The following is a 6,128-nucleotide window of genomic DNA, read 5'->3' as shown; positions in this document are numbered from 1 at the left end:
TTTCACTTTGTTTCTAGGGGCTCATTCATTCAAGGTTGGCAATGTAGCTGATCATAAGATGGTTGAAAATCCCCATCTCCCCCAAAACAGGGCTGCGGTTAAGAAAATGGCCTCAGTTATAGCGCCATGTTTGTTTGAGATCAGTCTTTGAAGCCACTGGCTGCATTTGAATCCTGTATCCCCTGTTTATGAGCCCTGTGATCTTGGCAAATCAATTCTCTATGTCTCATTTTTTTCATCTGCCAAAGGGGGATAATAATAGGATTTACATCAGAAGGCTGCGGCAAGGGTTAAATGAGATACTTCCTGGAATGTGCTTTGACTAGGGATGGCACATTGTGAGGGCTTAATAAGCATTAGCTATTATTATCCTCATTCCTTCCAAGGTGCCTCGTAAGTTCTGGAATTGGCATGTTCCCGTGAATGACCCCGGACATTGCTCCTCCTATGATTTTCTACTCCGTGCCTTTCCCAGATGGCTGACTGCAAGGTCTACAAATAGGTAATGATGCTGCTAACAGTGTCCAGCATCATAGTCAATAACATTAGAAACTGAGTCACAGCACCCAGATACAAAGAGGAGAAGAGTCTGTCCCGGGGGAAGATGAATCCCTCAGAGCTGCCCTGCAGAGACCATTGACAGCACTCTGGTATTTTCCTTGACTGCCTAAAATAGCATGGCATTCACCTGGCAGTCTGATAGAATTTCAGCGTTGCGGCCAAGAATCAGACACGGCAGCAGCAGCCCAGCCATGGAACGCCCAGGAAGAGATGCATGAATGAACACCGGGCTTAGACCAAAATCACTATAGCAGAGCAGCTAAGAGGGTGAGTACTGGAGTCAGGAGGCCCAGATCCCTTCCCTGGCTCTGCGACTCATCAGCTGTGTGACATGGGCAAGGAGCTTAACCTTTCTGGGCCTCAGCTGTTATCACCGGTAAAATGGAGATAATGGCACTACCCACTTCATGCTGTTTTGTGTGGATGAAAAGAGTTAATACATGTATAGGTCTTAGAACAGTGCCTGGCATACAGGAAGCCTTCTCTTCGAAATACATGTGATGCTCTGGATTCGTCAACCACTAAACACACAGTGATGGAAGAGAAATGTACCTATCAAAGAGAGACAGACGGAGACATGACCCCACATCCACCAAACAGCACGTCAGGCTGTGTGGTGAGTGACAAGATAACTTGGTGCCATGCTTTGATGCTGGCACTCCTGGAGTGGCCACCCTCACTATCACACAGAGCCACCTGCAGCCCGTGGGGCTGGGAATAGGAAGCTGAGGTGAAGAAGGATAAAGAAGCCTCACTGGGGGCTTCTGGGGAGGTACCCAGGCAAGGGGCATTCATTCCATTCAAAGTCTCTTGGAAGAAGACCAGTTTATACTTGCATCTGACTTAAGCAACGTTGGCTTCATTATGTTTTGCCACCAGCCTTTCCCTGAGAGATTACATGAAGATAAATTGTAAAAATCCCTTCAGTGGCTCCCTACACTCCTGCAATTTCCAAATTAGCATCAGGGAGTGGTCAAGGGTGTTTCCACACAGGCATGCGCAGTAGCGAGTGCTGTTTGTGTCCCCACTTGGTGTCCCAGAAACACCTCCACCCGCCCTGGGTTTGCCCAGTGGTGAACTGCCAATTCTCAGGTTTCAACCCCCTTTTCATTTGGCATCTTCGCAATGGCTCCCTGCCTGGTTCAACGGGCGTTTCTGGCACCCACTCTTGTTAAATTCATCAGCTTGAAACAGCCGTACAGCCTGCTGCTTGAAAAGTGCAGAATCAGGACAGTTCAAACCTGCTTGCAGGACTCACTGGCTGTGTGAGTCTGTGGGGATCACCTGCACCTTCCAGGGCTGTTGGGAGGATTGCAGGAGATAACGCATACCTGGCAGAGCTGGGGGGATGACTGGGAGCTATTATTAGCCGGCAGAGGCCAGCACGCCCTGCAGCTGTTCTCCTGAATCCCTAGCCCTGCTCCCTCCTTCCTCCCAGACTCCAGGTTTTAGGGGTGGGATAACGACCAAGGTGTTGATACCGGGGTGGGTGCAGGTACATCTAAAATTACGAACACACACAGTCAACAAATAAAATTCCAAACCAGTGTGTGACAAACTGTTCCAGCAGTCCAGATTGTAGGGCAACGTTTGCCCCAGGCGGCTGACTGTTGCTGTTTTGTGAAGTAATTAGAATTAAAGAGGGGTGGGCAGGGTCCTAGATGCCTGGCTCTGTTATTGGCTGATCTGGGGAAAAAACTCTAATGGAAGCCACCCACGAGAAGGGGGAAGTCAGTCCCTCTCTGTTCTCTGTGTTCTAACTGGATTACTCTCGAGGGCTGGGGACAATTGAGCCAGAAGCACGAGGTACTAGGATTTGTCTTTGGCACCAGGGTAACCAGACTCTCAACTGCTCATTATGCCCACTCTTGCAAAACAAAACAAACAACAACAAACCCAGGTGTCGTTAGCCAATATTAAGCAGAATGTTGTCGTCTGAAGTGAGTTCACAGAAACAGTTTCTACAACGAGGCCAGGGGAGGGGAGGGGGCGGTTATTTGATGACCTTTTACAGGCCTGGAATGAGCCAGAGTCTTCCAGACAGAAACAAAACAAAGAGATCTTGGGTCCTTTAGCTCAAAGGAAAACAGTCTTTATCTCTTTGAGGTCAGCCTCCTCCCCCCTTGTCTAGTTATATTAATATCAAACGAAGGACACAAAAGGGTCAAGTGTGCCCATGCTTATCTCTTAGCCAAATCCAGCCTTTCCTTGCTGAGAGCAAGCTTTTAGGACGGGCCAGTTTCAGGCGAATCAGACCCTCTTGGAGTTCCCTGGGGCTGCTGCCTTTGGGGCCCCAAAGCCCCCAGAGGTCCTTCCGCCCACCAAGCAACATCGAGTTCCATCCTCCTGGCTTCATGAAAGTCGGAGGTAACATGGCCGTAAGGACTCGGCAGTACTCCTCTGCTGCTTTGTGCAATCCAAACTAGAGCTTTCTGTCGAGTGAAAGGGAAAGGGGGCCACAAGGAAAGCACAAAATTCCCTGTGGCATTTCTAAGTGGGTCTGTAATTATACACACATAGATATGTTATCTGCTCTAAAAACAAAACTCGTGATTGCAGTGGGGGGCAGGGGGAGGGGGTGTTGTAGATTAACCTTCCCTGAAAAATCATCCTAAGACAATCCTGGCTATGGGTTTTTCTCTTCCTTTCCCTCATTTCTCCCAGGTTCTCTCCTTTGCTCCCCTCCATGGACGTTTCTGGAGGAAGGCAAACCAGCGCCATCAGTCCCCTGCAGGACTTCGAAATGGAAGTGGACATGACTGGACAGGCAAACCAAGCCACAGTTGCCAAGCCGGCACAGTAGCCTCCGGCAGCCAGAGCTGTCCTGGAACATCTAGAGAAGTCTGGAGTCACTGGCTTATGGACTCAATTCTTGTCCTTAATCCTCAAGCCCGCCATCTCTCTGCAGGTCTCTCCGGGCGATCTCAGAAGTGGCCCTCTGGTCCCAGCACCCCAGTGTCCTGGAATGCAGCTCCTTAGTGACCTGACAACACACATCGGAGCTCCATAGTACTGGAAAAGGAACCCGAGGGGTGCCTGGGTGGCTCAGTCAGTTAAGCGTCCAGCTTCAGCTCAGGTCACGATCTCACGGTTGGTGGGTTTGAGCCCCACTTCTTCGGATTCTGTGTCTCCCTCTCTCTGACCCTCCCCTGCTCACAATGTCTCTCTCTCTCTCCCTCAAAACTAAATAAAACATTAAAAAAATTTAAAAAAGAAAGAAAAGAAACCCAAGATCGAAAAAGGAACCCCAGAGACTCCCCATCTACAAGCTCTTAAGTTCCTTCTTTATGAGGAGAGTGAGCAGAAACTTCTTCCCGCAAAAGGGCTGGGCTGTACAAAGGAGCTGTCTACTTCAAGGGGAGATGCAAGAAACCCTTCGGTCCGTGGGGAAGCAAGGCCTGGAGTTTCCCGGGGGCTTCTCTTGGGGCCACTCAATCTAACCTCAGCTTTGGAATTGGAGAGAGGCACCTGGATGGTGGGAACCCACCTCTACCCCCACCTGTATATGTCTGCCCCTGCCCAAGAAGGAAAAAGCTTTCCTTCCCTTATATATGGGAGCCTTGGACATAAGTGGTTTCAGTTGATCTGCTTTCTTTGTCTTTCTGTGTGTGCATGGGAGCCACATGGAAGATTTTTAAAAATATTTTTAATGTTTATTTACTTTTGAGAGAGAGAGACAGAGTGTGAGTGGAGGGGGGGCAGAGAGAGAGAGGGAGATGCAGAATCTGAGGCAGGCTCCAGGCTCTGAGCTGTCAGCACAGAACCCAACGTGGGGCTCAAACCCACGGACCATGAGATCATGACCCGAGCTGAAGTTGGACCGTTTAACCAACTGAGCCACCCAGGCGCCCCAGATTTTTGTTTTAACAGTTAAACAAAGTTGCAGAAGAACCTCTAAACTTCTGTCCAGAGGACTAAACATAACCTTCAGTCACTGAAGGATTCCTGGAACACTGTTTAGGTGAGCAGAGAATCCCCACTTATTCCACAGGGTTTTGATCTTTGTTGCCCAGCCCCACCCCACACATCAAACAACGTGGCCTCGAAGCTGAAAAGTCTTGTAAAGTTCAATCAGAAAGTCGTCCAAAGGAGACTGAGAAGAAACAGTGGCAAGGCTGCAGAGGGGCTCTGACGAATCACACCAACAGTAGCTCATGCTGTTTTGCACACAGAGACTGTGCCCGTGTTGGAAACGGATTACCCCCTTGACTATCACAACACCCTAAGGAAGGAGGCATCGCATTTATCCCCATTTTACAACTCTGCAACCAGTGTAGGAGAGAGAGGCCCAACACTCAGTTGCTAGAGTCACATGGCTAGGCTCAAATCCTGACTCCATCACTACCTGGCCCTGTGACCTTAAGCAAACTCCCTAACTATCCTGTGCCTCAGTTTCCTCATCTGTAAAATGGGAACATTAATAGTACCTAGAGTTGCTATGACGAGTAAGTGAGGAAAGAGACACAAAGTGACTAGAGCAGTGTCATGCATCCAATAAATTACGTTTTATCGCTGTGACCTCGTTCACCCAGCTGAGAGGCTATGGAGCCAGGTTAGATCTGATTATCAGATCCAAGTTATCTGGCCACCCGGGCCTTTGGCTCCTGTTGTGCAGGCAGCTTCCAGGAACCGAGAAGCAAGGAGCTGTTGACAAAGCACCGGGGGCATGGCCTTGCCTCTCCTGCTCTCAGGTGTCTCCAGCTCACCCAGGTCTGGGTTTTCTAGTTCATGCGAAGGCTGAGCCGCAGCTCAAACACCCTCGGACACATCCAGCGGCAGTGGATCCCAAACACACAGACCAGACCTGTGAGATCCCTCCTGTCCCTGCCATGGCCAGCATGTGATGCAAAACCCTGCCCCAAGCACTGATCAGGGCGGCCTTTGCTGTACCTTTCAGCCCTGATGTCCTGCCAAGCACTGTGCTTGAGGCTGCCACATTCTCCGACCCTGGCCTCTTGGGCACCACTCTTTTCCACGAACAAGTCAATGAGCTCTTTCTTCAGCCCAGCCATGCATCAGTGAGGCGCGACGTGGCTTTGGCTCACTACCACCAATCCGTGTGATTGCCGGATTCCAATTACCAGTTGGGGGGGGGGGGCGCTCCCTGCTGGGGGCTGCCTTTCTTGGGTATTCTGGGGTGCTGGTGCTTGCACCGTGGTAATTATTCCTGAGGGGCTTCTGTGATTGTTGCTAAGGCAATCACACCCCATCCCACACCCACTGTCAGCCAAGCTCAGAGAAATAGACCCAAAACTCAGGCCCATGTCGCTGCTTAGTGGAAAGGCTCAAGGGACATCTAGGAACTGCCACCCCAAGTATCCTCCCTACTAACCAGCCGAAGATTCTCTTCATTCTAAGTATTCCTTTAGGTTGTGTTTAACTTAAGCCTGTGTTCCAGGTTGCCAGGACACACCTACTTTACACCTGTTATTCTAGCATAATTGTTAATAGGGTCTGTTTCATTCTCAAAATCATCTTGGGTTGAGCATACACTATTTGGTTCTCCTAGTATTAGTATAGTTACTCTCTGGGGGACTCCCATTAGCATGCACATGATCCCTGGGCAC

The sequence above is a fragment of the Suricata suricatta genome, chromosome 15 (assembly GCF_006229205.1).
Source record: "Suricata suricatta isolate VVHF042 chromosome 15, meerkat_22Aug2017_6uvM2_HiC, whole genome shotgun sequence".
Lineage (NCBI taxonomy): Eukaryota > Metazoa > Chordata > Mammalia > Carnivora > Herpestidae > Suricata > Suricata suricatta.
This window is presented reverse-complemented; position numbering follows the sequence as displayed.